Source organism: Dromaius novaehollandiae, chromosome W (assembly GCF_036370855.1).
Source record: "Dromaius novaehollandiae isolate bDroNov1 chromosome W, bDroNov1.hap1, whole genome shotgun sequence".
Classification (NCBI taxonomy): Eukaryota; Metazoa; Chordata; class Aves; order Casuariiformes; family Dromaiidae; genus Dromaius; species Dromaius novaehollandiae.
The window spans coordinates 28,425,744-28,448,859 of record NC_088130.1 but is presented as its reverse complement, the minus strand read 5'-3'; the positions used below and the strand labels follow the sequence as shown (position 1 = coordinate 28,448,859).

Sequence of the window (23,116 nt, the reverse complement as noted above, 5' to 3'; positions counted from 1 at the left end):
TCCCCAAAATTTCGGTAGATAAGGAGTTCTCTGAATCGTTAATGCTGATAATCTCCTAACACCAGGGAAGGATTTCATAGACTGTTAATGGAGTCTCTAGTTTTTAAAAAATACAACAGGAATGGCTGAAGAATTGCGTGCAGATTTGTCTGAAGCTGCGCTTGAAAGATGTAATGGAACCATTTATTTGGACTCTGTCAAAAAGATGTAGTGGTTTAAAACAACTGGTGTCAGGGAGCTTGGTGTCATAGCAGGTAACTTTTTTTTTTAACTTGATTACATAGGTTTGATTTTAGAAAGACAGCTCTATGTACAGGGGATTCATCAAAACCATTGACCTACTATGGGGAAACATCTTGATTTTAAAATCTTTCAGTATTTGGAAACTAACACTTAATAGATTAGATGTATTTAAAACTGGCTGACTGATCAACCACAATGTAATTGTTAATGGATAGAGACAAGTGAGGTAGCTCATTTTTAGCAGAGTCTTCTAGGCATTAGTTCTGGGTCTAATAAGTCATTTTTTTATTGGACACTTGTTGTTGGTAAAATATGTAGACAATATCAAGACTGATGGCACTGGTGGGTAAACAGCTAGAAAGACAGGTCAGATATGGGTACATGGGTAATCCAAGGTAGCTGGTTAAATAATTGCAGGACATGAAGACATATTTTAATGTGAACAAACACAAATTGTATAGATATGGAGAATACAAGTTATATGTGTGAGGCAGGAGACATTCAGCCTAGAAGGGTCTAACTTAAAGAAGGCATATCTTAAAAAAGCAATATCAAGTAGAGGTTGAGCAAGATTCTTGTCTTTAAGTACAAAAATTGTGAGAGTTCTGTAAAAAACACTTTGTCTGGTTCTGGTGTCTGTACTTCAAGAAGAAAACAGTCCTGCAAGGACTTCAGAAAAAACTGCCAAAAATTCAGAGGCTGGAAGAAAAATTTGCAAGGTGAGGTTAACTGTTTGCAAACTGTAGGTTTGTAGGTAGAAAGGTGACTTGCCCATTGTTATGGTTCCTTTGCATGTTGCAGTAGCTGATGACAGGCTTTTTCAGCCTTGCTGAGAAAGGCATAACGATTGTGTCCGAACACTGGCAATTCAATTAGGAATCAGGTTCAGCCTTCAGATAAGATGGTGAGGGAGAAAAGATGCAGCTGAAAGAACTTATCAATGGCTCATTGCAGCTTGGAGGCTTTTTAATCAGCGATGCTCTTAATCAGCCTCTTTAATCAGAGATGTTTTGGTTTGTGCATATGGGACTGAGAAGGAAAGCAGCAGATTGAAGAAAATGTTGATCCATGCTGGCTTTGGTATTTCATGCTCTTAAACCAGTGAATTCCATAGTCATTCCCTTACTGTAAAGTTTACTAAGAGAGCAGGATTGCATCTGTTGCTCCTGACAGCTTTTCCTTAGGACTAAAATCGATTCTCATGTTTCAGGATAGTTTCTGGGATTCCTGTTTAACTCTCCCATGCACAGCTGGGATAATACAGTATAGTAAAGGTGATAGTGGTTACGAATAGGAATGCAAACACTCTCTTGGAGACTAGATACCATCCAAGGTGAATGAATGCTCTGGAGTTGTAAGATAAATCCTCTTTCAAGATGCTTGAGTGATATATCTTGCTACCAAGACAGGATCAAACTAAATGATAGAAAGATTTGGGATTGGGAAGAGAGGTACCCTATGATTGTGGAGGCAGAGAGAGGAGCAGGGAGTGGGTGGAAATGGCCTTCCTGTGCAGTGTTTGGGCAGGGAGTGAGTATGCAACAGTGCACGCTTTGTGGGAAACATCTGCTTCTCCAGGACATGGCGTCAAGTGCTGTAGCTGGGACCACACATCCCCCAACCAGTCCTCATGCAGGGCTGTGCCTGCAAGGCGTGATTCAGTCTAATCCATGTTGAAACTGTGGTTTAGCTGGCAAGGTTATTTTACTGAATGTGTTTTTTTTTCTTTCTTCTAGCTATAAGGAAAGTCTCTGCTGGTCCCAGAGCTGACTTAACTAAATGATGGGCTGTGAATTGGCAGGAAAAGTTTGCTCTGAATTTATTCAGGATGGCAGGATGAGAAAGCACTGAAAAGTAAGTGATAGATAAACAGGAGGTCATTTGCACCGCTTGTGTATTTAAAGATGCATATATATATATATATTTTTTTTCCTCACGCATTTGTTTTAGAACACTGCCTTCTTTAGAGTACATTAATCATCACTACAGAGGGCCTCACTGGAGATAAAAGTTACAGTTATTACTTAGAGGCAGGGAAAATAATTTGCTCAAGACTCAAAGTGTTTTTCTGAAGTTGATTGTATTGTATTTTGTTGTATTACATTTTAAGACTCGGGAAGCTTGGATCAATTCACATTTTATAAGATAAGATGTTTGTTAATATCTAGGTATCTCCGAATGTCAGATGAACTTCATAGAGGTGTTTTGTCATTGAAATGTGCACTAGAAAAGGTTTGTCATGTGTTAGCCAATGCAGTGAAGTATGGAAGTGTTTTTAAAACTTTTAAGTTTTACGAAAGACTGCTCTATTATTTTTTCCCTTTTCTCTGACACAGAGGATAAATGTTGCCCACAGCAGCAGAAGCCGTGTCCCCTAACGCTGATGGAGAGAAAACATGTTCTGTGGGCAGTCCAAATTTTGACTCTTCTGTAAGGCATCTTATCTTTATTTCTGGCTTTAAGGGTCAGGTGAACTCAGCCTTTTGTGTAACAATTGTAAGGCACCTGTTATCTATCTAAAGAAAAAGGACTTTCTGTGTCAGCTACCTCCCTCCCTCTGTTCAACTGCTAGCTTCAGTGGAGAACTGGACTAGAGATAGAATGGTTCAGTTCTCTTTCATGTCTGTCCTCGGTAGGTGCCCACTGTTCAGGGACAATTTGCTGTTTTTTCATCTGCGTACACTGAATCACAGAATAATTTAGGTTGGGAGGGACGCTTGGAGGTCATCTAGTCCAACTCTCTGCTCAGAGCAGGTCTGATCAGATCAGGTTTCTCTAGGCTGCAGCCAGTCAAGTCTTGAATGCCTCCAGGAATGGAGACTCAGAGCCTCTGTTGGCTCCTGTGCCAGTACTGGACCTCCCTCGTGGTGAAAAAGGTTTTCCTTCTATCTAATCAGAATTTCCCATGTCCCAGCTTGTGTCCATTGCCTTGCCTCTTACTGTTGTGCACCTTCAAGAAGAGTTTCACTCTGTCTTCCCTGTACCCTTTAGTCAGGTAGCTGTAAACAGCTGTGAATAGGTCTCTGCAAGCTGAACAAACCCTCAGGCTTTTCTTGTAGACTGTGCTCCAGCCACCTGACCGGTTTGGTGGCCCTCCACTGGCCTCACTCCAGTATGTCCATGTCCTTCTTGTACTAGGGACCCTCAACCTGGACACTGCACTCCAGATGCAGTCTTACAAGTGCCAAATAGAGGAGGAGGACCACTGCCCTGTACCTGCGGGCTATAGTTTTGCTAATACAGCCCAGGATGAGGTTGGCCACAAAGAATTGCTGCAAGGGCACAATGCTGGCTCATGTTCAACTTCTTGTCCTCCAGGACTCCTACATCCTTTTCTGCAGAGCTGCTTCCTAACCAGTCAGACTTCAGCCTGTCCTGTTGCATGGGTTTAGTCCATCCCAAATGCAAGATTTTGCATGTGCTTTTTTTGAGCTTCATGAGGTTCCTGTTTGCCCATTTCTCCAACCTGTCCAGGTTCCTCTGAATAGCAGCCCTGCTCTCCAGTGTATTGACCACTCCCCCCAGTTTGCTGTTGTCCACGCATTTGCTGAGAGTGCAGTCTGTCCTGTCATCCAGGTTGTTAATGAAGACATTAAACAATATTGGTCTCTGTTTTGATGCCACTAGTTAGTGGCCACCAGCTGGACTATTGATCTCAACTCTTTCAGCCTGGCGATACAGCCAGTTTTTCACCCACTTTGCCATCCAGCCTGTATCTCACTAATTTGGTGATGAGGAGACTGTGGTGTAGGAGGCCTTGCTAAATTAAAAATATACACCATATTATTTCTCCTTCTTCCTCTCTGGCTTAATGTTGTTTGGATGATTCTTACATACAACTCAAAGCAAATTCTCAAGGAGCGAAAGGCTACTTGCAATAGGATTGAGTGGCCTTGTGAGTTCTCCTGCAGGCATAAGATGTCTGACTGCACACAAATAGGTATTCTCAACCATTATTATTGGGCACAGTAATAGTAAGGGCAGAAATAGTCTTAACCCAGAGATAGAAAACTTTACTTATGGATTAGATATAAGAAGATTGCTTGAGTGAAGTGATGTCCTCTCTTTCAATATACTTTTGCTTTTGGGATATTAAAAGTCATAGAGAAATACTTTCTCAGACAGGGCCTTTTGGACTGAACGTTCTAGCTGCCTGAAAACTAGGTCTTGAGGTGAAAAATATCCTTCTGTGCTATAAGCAAGTCCTTCTTGCTGTGGCAGTTCCATAAGGGAAAAAAAAAAAAAGGAGAGGTTGTTAAGAAGCTATCCTAAAGGAAGGAAGGAAAGTATCTTTATGCAAAAAAAAAACAAAAAAGAAAAAAAGAAAGTTTCCTGAATTTCCCGTCTCTAATGTAGAAGTCTTACCTGAGTTAATTTCTTTTCTTTTCTGTTTTCCATGGTCTGCTTCCTTTTTTTAGAACATTGATTTCTTTATTATGAAATAAATTTGCATTTTTCTTTACAGTGGTCTGTTTATTTAGGCTTGTCTTGTACAGTGGTCTGTAATTGTTGTGCTCAATCAGTCAGGAAAACACAGGTAAAATGACATAATAGAATGCAGGGTGTTATCATTATTTGACAGTAAGATCAAAAGCCCAGTGAAAAATACATTGGCAGGAAATAAAATTTACTTTTTATCTTTCCTTATCTATGGCAGAGCATTGGCATTTGGCCCTGTCATCAAGGTGAGTACAACCTGCATTTATAAGATTCTCTGTAATCAAAAATGTGAAGTGGAAAGGCATTGTGAGATCTGATATGAAAGTTGGGTTTGATAAGCCTGAACTGACCTTAGATGAAAAAGTCTAACTCTGTATCAGGAATGCTTATTCTCTTGTGTGAATGTTGAGGAGCATGTTAGCATCTACTGCACGTGGACCGAATCTCATTCAGCAACATAATCCCACTGATTAGACTGCCATGGCCTAATTAGTTGTTTCTTGCCAGTTGGGTTCTAAATTTATATTTCCTACTGCACTGAAAGAATATTATCAATGTTGCAAATTCAGGTGCTCAAAAGTTAGGAAATAGCTGGATCAAGGTTGGCTTTACACCTTTCGTTCCTACACTCTTTTTCTCATGGTCTTGAGTTGTGAGGGTGTATTTGATTATAGGGGTACATTCTGTCTTCTGTTTTTCTTCCTTTTCTCAGGCCTTTATCTGGTGCACGGGATGGATGGTGCTTACTTCATGAACAGCTATTCAGTATTTTTTCTTTCCTTTTTGCAGAGTATGTTACTTATGCTTTAATTATTGAACAATATTCAAATGCTGGTTTAAAGACACATGATGTACATCTTCACAGTACTTGATTGCATCATGAACATTAATTAATCTTCTCAAAATCCCTAGGATGAGAGGACATTATCATCCCCATTTTATAAAACTGAGGCACAGAGAGGTGAAAGTTGGTCTTCAGTAACTGAGACACCTGATATGTTTTTTAGAGAACTTAGCATTGTGTAACACTTAATATATCGTAAAACGCAAAAAGTATTGCCTCAATTGCAGACTGATTACTTGGTGCTTCTTTAGATCAAGCATCAAAGTAATGATGCCTCTGCAAAATTAAAAGCTCACAATAAGTGATCAACTTTGCAATAAATGGCTTATGTACTTGCCTAACACCTTGTAGAAACCCCATGACAGAGAGAGGAAGAGGTTTTCTAATCTTCTAATTTTATAATTAGAATCTCACTTCCTAATTTTAAATCTAATTTTCATGGGCACCATACCATTGTTTTTATGTTTCTCTTCCTGATACCATCTTTCTTGTTCACAGAATCATAGAAGAATTTAGGTAGGAAGAGACCTCTGGAAGTCATGTAGTCCAACCTCCAGCTCAGAGCAGGGTTAACATCAAACTTAGACCGGGTTACTCAAGACCTTGTCCAGTTTAGTTTGGAAAATCTCCAAAGATGGAGATACCAAAACATCTGTGGACAATCTGTTCCAGTGCTTAATTGCTGTTATGGTAAAGAATTTTTCCTCATTTCCAACTGGAGTTTTCTTTCTTGTGACTTGTGACCATTGCCTGTTTTCCTTTTACTGTGTCCCTATGAGAAGAATCTCTCTCTTTCCCTATAACCCCATTTTAGGTAGCGGAAGACAATCCTCTCTTAGCTTTCTCTCCTCCAGGCTAGAAAAGCCCAATTCTTCAGTCTCTCCTCACACATGATGGGCTCCAGGACCCTGAGCACCTTAGTGGCCCTCTGCTGGACTCTCTCAAGTTTGTTGATCTCTCTCATGTACTGAGGGCTCCTAAATTTGGCACAGTACTCCACATCTGGCCTTGTGAGTGCCACAGAGAGAGGAATGATCTCTGCTGACAGCCTACTGGCTACACTCTTGTTAATGCAGGGCAGTATGCAGTAGGGCTTCACTGCTGCAAGGGCACACTACTGACATGTTTAACTTCTTGTCTGCCAGGACTCCCAGGTTTTTCTCTGCAAAGCTTCTCCCCAGACAGGTGCTGACCCCGTAGTGATGCATGGAAGTCTTCCATCTAAGGCACAAGGTTTTGTATTTATCTTTGTTGAACTTTGTGGTATTCCTGTCATGTAACCCTTCCCTTCAGCTTATTAACCACTGCCATGTAGAGTCATTCACACGCTTTGGGTGCACCCTGTCCCACTGTCCAGGTCATTGATCAAGATGTTAAATGGTATTGGCACCTTTATGAACTCCTGAGGAACTCTTCTTGTAACTGTTGGACTTTGAGTTAGAATAACTGTTGGTGTATCTGTTAAACAGGCTTTGACCCTTTCACTTCAATGTCCAGCCCAGGTTTCACTTACCTTGTAGCCTGCTCATCCTTATTAGCTATTAGGTCAGGACATCGTTTATATCGACTGCTCTCCCTTCATTGACAGAGCCAGTCATCTCGTCGGAGGCAGTGAGCCTGGTCAAGCATGATTTGCTCTTGGTAAATCCAGGATGGTTATTCCCTGTCACCTTCTTGTCTTTCATGAGTCTGGAAATAGCTGCAGAAACCTACCAAAGAAAGTAACACTTCACAGTCTTTTGAGAGACTGAGATTAGATTGACTGGCCAGTAGCTCCCCAGATCCATCTTTTTGCCTTTTTCCCTCCTCTTTTTTTTTTTCTCTGAAGACGGGTGTGCTGTTAGCCTTTTTCCAGTCGCTGGGGACCTCTTGCAACTGCCACGACCTTTCAGGTGTGATGAAGAGTGGTGTTGTAATGACATCTGCAAGCTAGCTCCTCCCATGCTTTCCTGTGCAACTTCCAGTTTGTGTAGGAGAAAAAGTGCATTATAGACAGGAATCCCATCACTATGCAACCCTGCTTCATTCACGCACGGTGCTGGATCAGGGAGAAATTTAGTGCAGAAGTAAAATGCAGTCATGCAACTAAGAAATGGTATGGTCTCTTTACAATTTTTCAGAGTATTTGTGGGAGAGAAGCATTGATACGACCCAGATAAAGTGAAAATATAGATAATGTAACATTTTTTTTAAATTAGGCTGAAAGAACGTATGTAATATGTTTGTAAGTTTAGAAAACTTGTAAATTTTTGCCAGTAGACAGCAGGGACAGCTTTGAAGAGCAGAAGGCAAATTGGGGGTGATCTAGAGATCTACATATATCTCTGTTGCTGGCGCTGTGCCACAGACTGGATTGTGGGCACAAGGCCGAGTCATCAGTATACATCAGTGAATAATTGAATAACTGAGTAATTCAGAGTTGCCTGGTTCATAATGCATGTGCAACAAGTGGACTGTGAAAGCTCCTGGTTTATGACTGTTGGCTCCTGGTTTATGACTGTTGGCTCCTAGTTTATGATTGTTGGCAGCTTGTGCAGAATTACACCTGAATGTCTAATATACTATTTATGATGAGCTGGTTAGTTGTGACACATTAAACTATAACTAATAAAGCTTTGTTAAAGCTAAGCACTCTGGTAGCCTTACATCAGTCAGTTATCTACTTTGCACTGCTAACTGGGACTGTGGATACATATATGCTTGGGCTATCTTAAAAAAGCAGTGAATGTGTGCTATGCTTTTTAAAATCCAAGTTAGCTCTGTCCTAAAAGTGACAAACTTACCCCTGGATATAGTGGGACTAAATGCATCATGTTTTCAGATGCTTGCATTTCGAAGGTACAGCTTGCTCGTTCCCTAAGGTTTCAAATTCACAGTGTGCTCCTTTGCATGTAGCTCCAACTGCTCAATATGCTCCAGATTTATGCTTTGAACGTCTCCTCTCTGTCCATATGTTCATAGCCTGAGTTGGTTGTAAAATCAGTTTGGCTGAATTTCAAAACTACCCCAAGCCTTCTGGATTCATCTCTGCTAGGTGGGTTTCTTTGTTTTATTTTGAAATTGCTTTAAGATTTATCAAATCCTCCTTTCTGGAGCTGCTACTCCCTCGCTGGGGCATAGCACAGACAAAGTAGTAGGATCCAAATGAATGGTGAGAGAATCAAAAAGACAGTGAGTACCATGCAGAATTTGGCTCTGATTTTAAACATCCAGAACGAACAAGTATCTCTATAAATAATACAAAATATTTATTTAGAGCAATATAAATATCAGTCCTCACAGAACTGTTAGGAGGATAGCTGTACAATAATATGTTTATTTTTATAGATGAAGAATCTTATACCCATGTGGTAGGATGCAAGGCAGAGCTGCCTTGACCAAGCTTCTTCTGGAATCAGTAGACCAGCCATGTTAGCCCAGAGCTGGGCCCTGTATCTCAGCCAAGCAAATTTGCTTGGGTGCAGCACCATGCTCTCACAGCTGTGTTGCTTTCAGTTCTCTGAGTGCTAATATTTCTGCCTACCACAATACAAGTTTAGGTCCAGCAAGCTTGAGAATCATGATTCTCCCAGTGAGAGGTGCTCAGGCTGAGCACCAAGGAGTTCCCAACTCCTAGCATTTTATTTGGATTCTGACCCAGACCAAGCTGTCATCTTGAGCAGTTTTGCAGCTTTTTCAGGATGGGCATGGTTTTTACAACACTTTGAAGTTTTTTTTTTGAAAGTTTTTTCTTTTACATTTTCCAAGTTTTGAAAAAATAATGATTTTTTTCCTGCTCATATTTTTTAGTCCTCTCTAAACTGAACATTTAACCACGACTAACTCCTGTCTTTGATGTTCTGTTTTTGTAATAGAGCTGCAGACAATCTACATCCTTGTGCAAGAGGAGAAGTGTTAGACTCTGATCACCTGAAGAAACGTAGGTGAGTGGATTCCTAAATCCATACATTGAATCTTGCAGAATTCAGTGAACAGAGTTCCATGAACATATAGGTTTGCCTGGGTTTTCTTGCTCATGAAATCATTGTCTCTTCCTTTACAGTTTTCTAAGCTATTTTTCCTTAATGAAGGCGTAGCTTTGATCATAAACACTAAGCTATCAATTGCCATTTGGGACAAATAAAAGTTGCTTGCTCACTGCATCTTAGTACTTGGCCTCAGCTGTTATTCTTTTGCCTGTGAAAAAGTTGCTTGCATAAACAAGCTTCTGAAAGTGGAGATTTCCAAGAAATGAAAAGCACCTTGCCCTTTTTGAAAATTTGTATCCTTTGTAGATCCCATCCTTGACAATTCACTACCCCTCTTTTTCTAAATTTCTTTAGTTAGAAAATAATTAATCCTGACTAATAGTCTGACTTTTGTTAGTAAGAGCTAAAGCAAATACTGAAGAAAGAATAAAGCTGTTGGCCTTGTTTGAGTTGAAAAAATACGACACACCAAATATATTTTTGTATTCTACTGTGAGTGGCTCTGATCTCATCTAATGTAAATAGGGAATAGTTCCACTGAGCTAGAAGCATTTATATGTTTAAAAGTCATTGGAGATGAGGATCAGGCTTTATGTATTTATTCTATCTAGAGTACTTGGTGCATCAGAGTTAATGTATTTGAATCTTTGCATGTTTTTGCAAGTAACAGTTAAATGCTCCACCATTATCTGATAGGCCTCTGTTAAACCTTCTGTAAAATGTTCTTGCACAAAATGAAGCTGAGCATTTGCTATTGTGATTTGGTAATGGATTGCCTCTCCCTATGTACATCTGCTCATGGGACAAGAGTACAGGGCACTGGAGAACCATCTCAGTGTTTGTCTATTTAGGAATTCCTCACTTTCTGTGGAAGATGCTCACTTTTGTCTTGTTAACTATTGACCTTTGAGTTATTCCATTATTTAGGAAAATAAACCTTTTAGTGTGCAAATATTAAATATGTAGTATCTGTTTATTCAATGATGTAGAAATTTCTGCAGTTGTGTTTTGTTTTCAGTCCATGTTGCTGAGTTGTATATTTCTTTTTGCATATGAGACATCCTGCTACAGGTTTTGGACATGCTTGTTGCTAGTAAGAGACTTTCTTCAGACATAAAGAGTAAACTAAGTAAAAACATGCAGTAAAGTCCCTGTACTACAACTACTACCCTGACAAAACTCCTACTGAAATTAATGCAATTTTGAATTCAAGTGGTTGGTTTGAGAACAAATGAGATCCTGCTATAGTTATTTAATTATTCTCTGACTTGTTTGAGGAGTTTGTAATGGAACACCTAGTACCAAGAACTTTTCTTGATTTTTAAGACTTACATGGTGTTGCAGATGAACAGATATTACAAATTGTAGCTCTTTTTGAACAGCCCAATGTTTAAAGGTTACCCTAGATGGTAACTTAGTCTGTAATTAAACCAACTGGAAAATTAAAATTAAATTAAAATTAGATCAACTGGAATCACAGTGCTGATTCAGAATTTTGGGGTGTGTTTTAGTGGGGTGCTTTGACTCAGGCTTATAGCTAAGAAAGAGAAAAGCAGAAACAGAATGAAAAATTTAAGATGCAGTACTGAGTAAAGTGTTTCATTTTTGTATACTGAACATCACATAACAAAACAAGAAGGCTTCTGCTAAAAGCTGAAACATGAAAGTGCTAAATGAAGAATGCAATTGGTGTTAATTATATCATAGATTAAATGATTCATTTACCTTACACATACCATAATGACAAGTCCTTTAATTTTTAAGGCCCACAGCTGGAGATCTTGGCAAAGTATTGTTGGAAGGGAAAGCCTAAAGGAGATTGAAATACTTTTACCTACCAGTCTCAGAAGAAAAAGGAAACTAAGGACATCTTACATTTAGGTCACGTTCAGTAGCTTTTCTTGATCCCAAAGCATTCAGATAACAGCAAATGCTTAGGGCATTATGTACACTCTAAGAATGAGAGGGCAGATTTGTAGGACTGTTTGTTAGGGACCTGTTCTAGTGCAACACCACAAGGCAACTACTTTCCCCTTCGCCATTCCCATAGTATGTCTTGCTTTGTAAGCAAAGACTGCTTTGTAGATGGGTAGAACCAGTCTACCTAAAATCAGCTGCTTATAGGATGCTGTTTTGACACCAGAGCCATGGTACAGGTCTCTCTCTACAGTGACTCTGTTTGCCCTGTTTTATTGGGCAGTAAGAAAGGTTTTCCAGTATGGTAAATGTAATGCAAAGACTTGTCTTCTTTACCTGCTACGTCCTTGGTGTTTGGGCAAGCGGATTCTTCTGGCCAGGTCTTCCTAGGTCTTTTAGGCCTTTTTGGCCCGTCCTGTTTATTGGCATGTGGCTGATGTCCCCACAGGAAACCTTACAGGCCTGTGTCTGAGTGATCTCCTAGGAAGAATGCAGTATACAAGAAACTGGATCACTGCTTCAGAGAAAGGGGAAGTGATGGAAATCTTTAAGTGCCTAAGAAGGGGCTGGAGCACATTTGGTGTGTGCGTACACTGGAGAGTCTAATTTTGCTTCTGCTCAGAGCGGTCCAGTGTGCGTGCACCACAGCTGCTTTCTGCTCTGCACTGGTGTGCATTAAGTGGAGACAATGGGGGGATTTGCTGTGAAACTGCACCCCTGCTCTGAACCAAGATACAAATGCAGATGCAGCCATAGTGCTTCAGGCCCTATGCCTTTGGGCAAACAGTGGGTGCTGAGAGAGGCAGGCTGGGTTTTGTATATAAACAGCCCATTCCAGAATCCTGCATTGGAATGAATTGTATCATATCTTACTTGCTCTCAGGGAAATTACATATCGATAGTTTGGGCAGATACCATTTTTATCATGTCAGTCCTGTCCTATTATAAGAGTTTATGCTTTTCAGATTGCAGCGTGGGCTGGCTGCTTCCTGGGGGCCAGGGGCCACTGGTAGCAGGGGCTCCCTGTGGTGACAGCGCAAGGCCTAGCAGCCCAGGCCCCCTGCCCCCGGGAAGCAGGGCACCTAGGGCAGCCCTAGCCCTGGGCATCAGGCACTGCCACAGGGATGGGCCGAGACTGGGTCGGGGTCAGCAGGGTCCATGGCTGGGCAGGGGCTGCGGCCTGATGGCCCCAGGCTGGGCTGAAATGAGGGCTTGGGACTGGGCAGGGTGGGGGGGGCCTGGGAGGTGGCACACCAGTTGGGACAGGGAGGGTTGTCCGTGCCCCTGGGGCCTGGACAATGCTCTTCTCCATAGATCATTTAGATTCAGATTTAACTGCAGGTTAGTCAAGTATTATTCTTTGTGCCTTGTTTGTGGTATAGTAATGTTTGTGATCTGCAGCATGAAACCCCAGGAGAATTTCTCTCTGCACAGTGTAGCAGAATGATTAGGAAAGGAGCCAATGCTACCTTTGATGTCACTGAGAAGAAGAAAGGAGGACAACTTAACAGGCTTATATATTCAAGGTTAAAACTCTCCTGTTTTAAGAACCGTAGGAAACAAAAACATCACTGTGCCATCATCATGTCCTGTAATACAGGATAGCATTTTTCCTTTCAATTTACACACTTTTTTTAGGCACCTGTTCACCCTGTGAGTGCCAAAGCAAAGCAGCTAACAGTCTTCATATGGGTCTAAAGGTGTGAGTTTGCACTTCTCTTCAGACTTGCATCAAACAGTGCCTCCACTTAACCCAATTGTAAATCCATGCTGGGTTGCTTAGGCTGGAGTCTTAAAAGGGGTAAGATAGGCTGTTAACTAGAGTTCCTCCTAGTGAACAAAGGAACACTGAGGAGTAGAGGACTAAGGCCTGATGAGATACATGTTAATTGGACATACTGATAAAAAGTAGAATACTTGTTTTTCATATGGTTCTAAAGTAGTATTAAGTTGTATTTGCTCTGCCTCATGCATAGAGATATAAATAGGCATGTCTGTAAAACCCTGTGGGGGCTCACAGGGCCTCTGTGAGTCTATGAAACTTTACAAGGTAAACTGGAGTACAAATCGTATAGTATTGTAATAAACCTTTGTTAAAATGAACTGGTGTCATATCGTCATGTAGTAAAAATAAGCATCTGTGTTGATTTCATCAGAAATGCTGCAGGAACACACTGGACATGCAATTTTCGTGTACAGCAAAGGCCTCTAACGTGTGGCATCTCACCACTTGTTGCCTGAAGGACCCTTTGACACTGCTTGTGGTTGCAGGAAATTAAAAGTTGTAACTGAGGTCAAGAGGGAAAACAACCTACGTTATCATTTGTTCAGTGCAGTTGACCTTGGGCCAGGAAAACTCAGGTAGCTCTGAGTTTCTGAACAGATAAGGTACCAGTAGATGGCACTCCAGAATATGTAACCTAGCACTTGGCTTTTGTGCAACCTATTGAACTTCTTCATTGTGAAGACTTCTGCCTGTGCAGCACTTTATATAATGATAATAGGAGTGATTCTTACAGTAGGCAATGTAAGTAAAGCCTGCTATGCAGAAAATATGTCAGACTAACTCCCACCCATGTCTTTGTTATACGGAGTAATATCAATAAGTAAGAAAGAATTGATTAAATCTTAAACAAGTATGATCTGCTGGGGGAAGAGGGGATTAGATGACTTCTTGAATTTACATCCATCGCCCCACCATTTTGGTATGTCAATTGTTGCGAAATACATGCATGAAAATACAAGATTTTTTTTAACACAAAGAGCATGTAGTTACTCAGGTTGGTGGTAGTATCACGAAGACAACTTTAGCATTTAGCCACCAAGATGACGGAAACTGTCCTTAATTTCTGGATAGACTTTATAAACTTACAAGAAAAAGAAGGGTGTTAGAAAAAAGTGTGATTTTGCATACATCACTATCCCAGGGACGCTATGAGGAAGATATTGGATAGCAGTCTTCAAATATGTGAAAGTTTTCTGTAGAAAGCAAGGGAATAATCTGCTCTCCTTTTCTGTAATGAGTAGGACAAAAACTGAGCTTAGAAGTTGTGCTAAGAGGAGGTCAAGTTGGCCAAACACTGTTTGGCAGTACAGATAATGGAGCACTGCAGTGCTGCAGTAGATGTCTGTGGGAGGTGGTGTTACAACCGCTATCAGGAGTCTTTAAGAACTGCTTGGAAAAGATCTGTCAGAAGTGACATGGATAGCTGATCCTGCCTTGGTCTGCAGCGAGGAGGAGACCCGCAATTTCCTTTTGGGCCTTTCTTTTTTCCTCTGTGTTTCTACAGCTGTGATTTAACTGTTATGAGGCATGTTGGGTGATAGTGTAAGTATGGGGAAATCGCTGGAGCAGCAGAAGTCCCAGAGTACTTCCTGTGGCTCCAACAAAAAGAAACTGCATGCTTCTTCCCCGTTGTCTTTCAAGAAGCTTTGAATGTATTTTTTAAATGCTGATGAATCTAAATATAAGCCAACACCTCAGATTTTTTCTGCTTGCATTTACTTTATTATTATCTTCAGTGAGAACTGTATTTCTGAATGGGATTTATAAATATCCATATACCTTAAGTAAGTTTGGGGATACATTATTGTAGTAATTAAGCATTTCCTTGTTCCTATAAAAGTAAGCAAGATGTAGACTGATACATACATGCATGTTGGTTGAGTGTTCTGTTGTTTTGGGGATTATTAAACCTTTGATTGAATTCTGTTTAATTGGAGAACTGTTTGAGATAGGACTATCTTGTGAGAATGCTAATGAACTGCTTGAGATCGTAATGCAGTATTTTACATCATGCTTTCTCTGTGCCTCAGTAACTTAGAGATGATATGATCATCAAGTTAATTTGTTTAAAAGCTGCTTAACTTAAATATTTGAGAGGCATATATCAATGTGGTGTGCAGGTCTCGTGAGATCATATGTCCACAAAATCAGGTATTAGCCAAAATGACTAGACTGATATTCCTTCTGGGAAGGGGAGCTTTCAGCATAATGGATCCCTCCTGCGGGGTGGAATATTGATTTGCCTGACAGGCCAGTGAGGTGGGCTGCTACTGGGGAGTTACAAACTGTAAACCCTGCAGTTGCTTTGGGAAACCTGGATGGCAAAGTATTCTTACTGATGTTACTCGGGATAGATATTGACCGGTGTGATCATTGTATGAAGTCCTGTGCTACTCTGATTAAGGTGTCAAGACAGTCCTGACTGCAATTCAGCAACAAATGTGAGGGGGAAATTGGGATCGGTTTGTCTATCCTAGAAGAATTCACTTCTTTGTAGAAGGAAGCCCAGTCATCCCACATGCACACTTTTGTGTACAAGGTCATCACTTCCCATTTCAGTAAACTCTGCCCATCCAGTAATACACTGATCAGGTTTGTCAGGATCACATTTCTAAACCATTCTGCTATTGTTAGGAGAACATCATATTTAAATAGAAAAATATTTGATTAAGTTAGGAACAGGTTCTGTCTCTCTTCTGTGGAAGCAGATGCATTGTGCTACAGGTTGCTAATCACATGTGGAAGGATAAGGTTTTTGAGAGCTCCTTGTGAAAATACTGGAAGGAAATCACTTGATTTGCTTGCTTTAAGTGAATCAGGCCACTTTTGCTTTCACTGTACAACATACGCAAATCGGAAAGAACTGCCTTTCTTCCGATCGATACTCCTTTCTCTGTGACCTGCCTGGAACGTGTGCTGATCGGTCTTTGTGCTGCATTCAATTCACAACAGAGAAAAAAGAAATATTGATTAAACGAAAGATAATTAATTCTGGTTTGCACTGTTATTGAGGTCGGGGCAAAAGTGTTTAATTTGGGATTAAAGGATTTACATTCTGTGGCACACTGTAAGACAGTCCCACGCACCAGTCATTACTTTGGGGAAAAGCCATAACTATTGTTAACAATCTGTCCAGCATCGAGTTACAATGGCTGTATAGCTATGAAATGTAGGCAAAAGCCACAAATTGGAAAGACGTAGTTTAGGACTAGGTGACCTGTAGAGGTCTGTTCCCAGCAACATTTCCATGATGACTTTATACAGGGATTACTCGCAATGAGCAGTTTTGAGACTGAGGCCTAAGGATAGGTGAGGCGAGGGTAGGAGAGAGACAGCTGAGCGCTTGGGCTGCAGTTGGGCTGTGGAGAGGCTCAGAAGTAGCAATGCAGAGTGATTCTTCATTAGCTCAGAAGTAGAAATATAGAGTATAGGCCTCAGAAGTTAGGCTGGGTTCTCACCCAGTGGCTAAAAAGAGTCAGATAAGTGTTTACAGGTACTCAGTATTTGTCTAATACTTACTGATTTGAAAGTATATTTGGATAAGCTATCTGCCCTGTTGGTATATTCAGCACATCAAAAATTATTTAAAGAAACATCTAAAATGCTCTTTTATGTATTCTTACTGAGTTCTGATCCTAATCAAAATAGGGTTTGACAGAAATTATGTGTAAAAAGAATGTCTGGATAAAAATAAAGCCACCATTTTCTACCTTTTTTTTTTTTTAAAAAAAAGGAAAGTCCTTACAATAAATATAGGGAATTTGTGATCAATATTTCTCAGTACAGATCAGATATGCTAGCTAAAATGGCAGATTCCTTTATTCCTCCTAGGTATTCTTGTTGATTTTGTAGCTAAGGGTTTTTCCTATGCTCAGCTCCCATTCTCCAAACTGCTCATTGTTATTAATCAGTATATAAAGGAACCATAGAGATTTTGGTTGGAAGGGACCTCTGGAGATCACCTAGTCCTGCCTCCTGTTTGAAGCAGGGCTATTGCCAGCAGTACATGAAATCAGCCATGGCTTTGACTAGCTGACTCTTGTATTGCGATGCTGTGCAGAGCTACCTCATAGCTATATTTGTTCATTCCTGTTGATGAGTTGGTTATTGTTTTTTTCTTTCATTTTGGAAATTGTATTGTAGCAATGAGGGGGCAAAAAGACAAAACCCAACAGGACTGTGTGGCAAAGCAGTGACGATCAGTCAATGGCTAATTTGTACTGGTATTGCTGCCATTGCCACTTGGGATATGGGTGTGTTAGAGGTGATTCCACTGTGAGAATTAGAAGTATTGCTGATGTAATTGCAGATGTAATTTTTTTTTTTTTTTTTTTTTTTTTTTTTGCTAAAAGTATTGGGTGGTTGTACACTGAACCTTTGTAACATGTCACCTGAAAAATGGCTCTGTCAGAATAACTACCTCACTGTTAGGCTACTAATAAAGCTTTGCCAACTCTGAAATGAAAGATACTCTGTTCTGTATCGTTAAGGGAATTGGCCTGTTTCCCATATGCACAATATGGTAGAAGGTGGCCAGTTGCACTTGGGGAATGGTTACAGGAGTGCAGAAACTGTAGAAAATAACAGTTAGGGAAAACCTTGTAAGGACATGCTCCCAAGCCTTGGTAAAGAGGTAGGCCAGAAGCGAAGGCAGCAGATGAGGATACCTGTAACCAGTATTTTGAATAATCAGTTGTTTTTCTAGGAGGAAGTGTAATTGAGTAGAAGAAATGTGCTCTGTGATTACTCTTATATCAGCAATGTCTCTTAGATTATTTTACATCTCTGTGTATGCACTGTGTTGCAATGATTCCAATTTTTGTTATGTTTTCAGTGTAACATAGTATTTATAACATCCTTCTATTTCAGAATTTTTCACCGATTTCCTCCGCTGATCTCAGTGTGCAGCCTGTACTCTTTGCTTGCTATTGTTCTTCAGACATCCCATTAGGAAGTGGGTTTTTCACTGCAGTAAGGAAACCTATTTCTCAAAAGAATATCATTCAGCTCTTTCATGAGGCGAGAAGGGCCACTCATGTAAATGTAGAGACAGGAGGAAAAGGGATCCCCTTTCTTTTCCCAACCATTGGGTAGCCGGACGAAAAAAATTCCCAGATAGTATGGTCAAAGAAGGGGCAAACTGATGGATGAGATGACTTCAGCCTAGTTTCCTCTGCTCTCCTTGCCTTCCGTGGTGCAGTGTGCCTAGGGGCTGGCAGTTGCCTGACCTTGTGCTCTGAGGCTAATCTGGCAGATGAGTGACGAGCTGGTTTCTATTCTGTCAGGCAACAGCTAGGAAGAGGGTAGCCATTTCTAGCACTACAGTTAGAAGATGAACAGGGAGCTGTTGGTGGCCATGAATCAGAAAATGGTCTTCTAAATGCTGCCCAGTCCCAGTATCCCAAGATTCCCTAGCTTAGGAATCTGCAGACATAGGTTTTTACAGACCTCCAAGATCAAGCTCTGGAAATATCTATGGAACTGATTTTCCTTTTTTGGTTATTGTACTATGTCTGATGTTGGTTTGGTGGTCACATTTATTCTTCTTGAGGTGTTTTATGAATCACTTCTTGATCATTTTCTCCTTGCTGCTTTCTTGCCTAAGCTGCCATTATTCTCAAAGGTCTGTTTTGATAGCTAGCAAGTAGTGAGGTGTTGTATTGCTGATGTCATATTTCTCTATTTGAAGGCCAATGTGACAGCATAAATACAAGTACTAGTTTTGCAGAAGCATCCTCCTACTAAAGTTGGACTCTTACGGCACTCTGTGTTGCTTTTAGGCCACGTTGCCTCAGCAATACATCCTTAATGCAAAGGGAAATTATGACCACATGTTAGAAAAGCCATGGTGTCATTTAGCAAAGAGTTTTGTCTGTCCCGATGGAGTTTTTTCTTTCTTGACTGAAAGGGCCTTACTCTCCCAGGAGAGTCTGCTCATCGAATTCCTTGGAAATGAGTATAATTTATTTTAGGATGTTTATTTCAGTATTGGTGACTACTGTTAGCAGCATTGCCTGCATTTTTGTAAACAAGTAACAACATTTCATTTTTGAAGGTGGTGATTTCTTCCTAATCTAGTTTTGTACACGAATGATAATAGTGCGCACATAACTTGGCAGAGAGAAATAGTCTCAAGAGTAAGCTAATTGCTGTTTTTGTTGGTCCCATTTCATCAGTTTTTTCTCCACACCAGAACAGCTTAGGGTTTGTGAGTCACCATGTGCCTGAACTTCTAAATTACTTTGGTATAAACTAGGAATAACCCCACAGATATTGGTGGTGGGTAAGTAGAGCTGTTGTGTATACGTTAGCCTTGTTTTAGGCCCTTCTGTTGTATTCTTATGGGCCTGGTTTCCTACTTTTCATTTAGGATAGAATCAGGTAGTTTAATGCTTTCTGGAAGGGGCTCCTGGGCAGCAATGGTTTGTTTTGCACCTGAGCCAGAATGACAGTCCACACACCTAACTTTGGTCTTTCCTGAGCCTATCGAAATGGAAAGCATCTTCCAAACAGATTAAAGAAGTATCCTTTTTAATCTAAGGTGCGCACCATGAGGAGCAAAGGGGAAGATAGTATTCATATTTTTTTATTTTTACCTTTCATTCTGTAAGTTCCTCTGAGTCAGCTATCAGGCAGAGGAGCTGCCTATCTTGCTCACTGCAGGCTCTATCTGCGTTCTCAGGTTGTCAGTCTGTACTGCAGGTAACATACCATAGGTTGTACAGGCCAGCATCTTTAAAATTTTAGTATTCTTTTTGTTCATGGGATTTCAAAGAATGTACCTCGTAAGTGTGCAGCTAGACAATGTTTATTCTTAAATTATTTCCAGAGGAGACCTCAAGATCCCAGAACATCTTATCTATTCTGTTATTTGGCTTGACATCGGTATCTATCTTACACCTTCTCCTGATTTAACTTTCTGACCTCAGTCAGAGTAACATTTTCTACAGATTACCTGAGAGGCATATGATATCTGTGGAAAAAATATCAGTCCATATTCTTCAGGCTGGAACATGTCAGATATTTCCAGTGCTTGAGCATCAGATGCGAAGTGGTTTGGGGGTAGCTGGCTTAATCACAATTTGTTCTAAAGGACCTAACAGTTTGTTCAGATTTGATAGGGAGATACCGGGCAGGCAGACATCCACAAGCTTCTTCGTAATTGTTCTGGCTTCTCTTGTACCACAGTATGGCGGCAATGTGTTACGCAGATACGCAGGGAAGTAACACTGGAGCAGCTTCAGGACTTCTTCCCATGACAGAGATGATCAGGTGTATATTACAAGAGAGAAGCTTGGTTTAATGAATAAGTTAGTCTTCTAAGTATTTGATAATCTTAAACATGTGATTATTAGTCACTTAAAAATATGAAATAAATGCAGTTTTCAGTTGCCTGAGTTAATTCAATTGTAGCTCCTGATTTGAGGAAATGTGATATGCATTGCAATATGCATTGCATAGTCTTTTGGCATAATAAGACCTGAACTAAAAATATCAGGCCATGATATATCATGCCAACAAATGAATATTTTCTTCTGTTCACTAATCTGTGGTACAACAAAGTTCATCTTGCTGCCACCTTTGTGATTTGCATTTACCAGCTGAGATTGCTGGCATTACAGCCACACCAAAAGATACAGGAAGGAGTTAGGTCAGTTATGACCTTTTTTCCCAGTTTCATTAGGGCTAAGATCCTGCATATTAAAGCCAATAGCAAAACTTTCCTTGACTTCAGGAAGGCCAGGTTTTTACCCAGACTGCAGAGGGGCTCCTATCTTGTGGAAAAAGGTGTGCATTTCATTCAGTAATCCAGAACAAATGTTTATATTTCTACAGGGGTTCTTTCAAAGAAGGACAAATAGAAACAAAAATAGAAAGGTTTTGTGTGAACTTTAAATGCTGTTGACTCACTTGTGTTGTGGGGTGCTAACATACTTGAGCAGCAAGAAAAGGGCAGATGATATAGGCCATGATGTATAAATGGAAAGTGAATGCACTGAAGAGATCCTGAAGGTAATCATATGTAACAGTAAAGGGAATTTTAAATAAAACATTTTTAGAATGAATGCACTGTTTGAAAAGGAGCAGTTATATGCTTTCAGTATGAGGCATAATCCTAGAAACTGAATTCTGAGAAAGCTGGTTAAAATTGAAACTCTGTGTTACTCCTTCTGGCTCCAGCAATTAGCTGATGTCCAGTCTGATAGCTTGTTGCTAGATCATAGGAAATATTGGGGAGGGAGCTAAGTATTTTTGTGATCCAGTATGAAGAATATGCAAAAAGTCCTGCTTCTCTAAGTGCCGTGGAACTTAACAACTGTTCAGTCATATTCTGGGGAGTAGGGATTTCCATTCTGGATATTTCAAGCTTCTTTTTCTAGGCTCTACTTTCTTAATTTTTTTATCAGGGTCATGCCAGAAATACTGTTGTCTTTGGCTTTCTGCTGTTCTTGCACTGTTTCCCTTTCTTTATTCATGTTTTTTGCCTGTGCATAAGCACACGTGAGTGTGTACAGAAAGCATGAGCTTATTGTGTCATTTTTGTGAGTTGATGTGCTGATGTGGGTGCAGAAGCTGCATAAGTGCAGTGCTCTGCTTGAAATAATTTGCCAGTCCCTCAGATCCTAAACACCGAGCTATTGGAAACAAAGTGACTGGGGAAAGGTTTTCTTCCTTGACTTTGTTAATAATAGCTGAATGCTCTTGTAAATCTACTTATATCTGAATTTTCTTGATCTTCTTAAAAATAGGAAAAAATTGAAACATTATTTCAGATCAAACATTACACCTAAAATTAATTTTATATTTTTGAAAGAATGCACTTTTTCATTTTATGTCATGTTGACTCACATATGTGTATATATTTGTTTACTTACGTCCATATGTATCTGTACATATGCACCCACAAGGATTCAATTATGTGTACAGCTGAGTATAACAGATTAGGATGGGCGAATGGGGATGCTTACCTGAACTAGGACATGAGAGAACTCATCTTGGGACTCCTATGCAAGGAGTCTGGCAGATTCTCAGCAGGTTGATTTATGGAGAAGGGTCTTCAGGTCTCTCTCTTTGCCTTTGGAAAGAGTTTGCATACAGCTAGAGCACAAAGGTAGGTTCTTTACCTCTCCTTCCACTGCTTGGGTAATATAGAGCTGCAGTGAGCATACATTTGGTATTTTTGTACGGAGGAGAGATATTAATTGAATGATATGTTGCAGCTTCTGCCTAATTACATTCTAGCACAGATCAATGCTATATAATGGTATATCTGAATGGCTCATGGCTTTTTAACATTTATGATTCCCTTCATATGTCACATACCAGAGGGCTCTATGGTAGAACCTGAATATCTTAGCGGCCCCCACACCAATACTTAGACCAACAAAAAGCCTATCAGCTGACTGACAGCTTGTTGTTACTGGTATTCCCTCAAGTTGTTAGAGGTCAGTATCTTATCTAATTTTTCACTCTTTGGCAAACAGTTGCATGGCGAATGCTGTTACGTGCCATATCTGAATTTTTGGAGGGAGAATCGTGCACTGAATGATTTGGATTGAAAAGAATGGCGTCTTCTTTCCTCTAATCTGTGTCAGCATCTTTAGAACATCATAACTGGTAAATGCTTATTTGCTTTAAGCAATGATTCTGAACAAAATTGGTGCATGATGCCAAGCTAAGAGGGGTTGTAAGGGCTCTGGACAGTAGGAGTGGAATTCATAATGCTCTTGATTAACTGTAAAATGTAAAATCGGTAAGACTAAGTTAAGACCAATGCAAAACAGTATACCTGGGAGAGGGAATATCTCATTAGGCATAGTGGAGAAAAGGATCAGGATTTTATAGTAGACTATACGTGAAGACGAATCAATGTCATGCAGTTCTGAAAAGAAAAATACTGATTTGAGAAGTGCTAAC

General features: G+C 40.2%; 1 protein-coding gene across 1 annotated transcript in view; it reads left to right on the top strand.

The window, feature by feature from the left end:
• LOC112985811 (small conductance calcium-activated potassium channel protein 2) overlaps positions 1-23,116 on the top strand; it is a 300,767-nt gene that overhangs the window by 9,351 nt on the left and 268,300 nt on the right. The window contains exons 3-4 of the mRNA XM_064500467.1: positions 1,980-2,097; positions 9,382-9,450. The gene's annotated coding sequence lies outside the window, so the exon portion shown is untranslated. The remainder of the gene's footprint in view (positions 1-1,979; positions 2,098-9,381; positions 9,451-23,116) is intronic.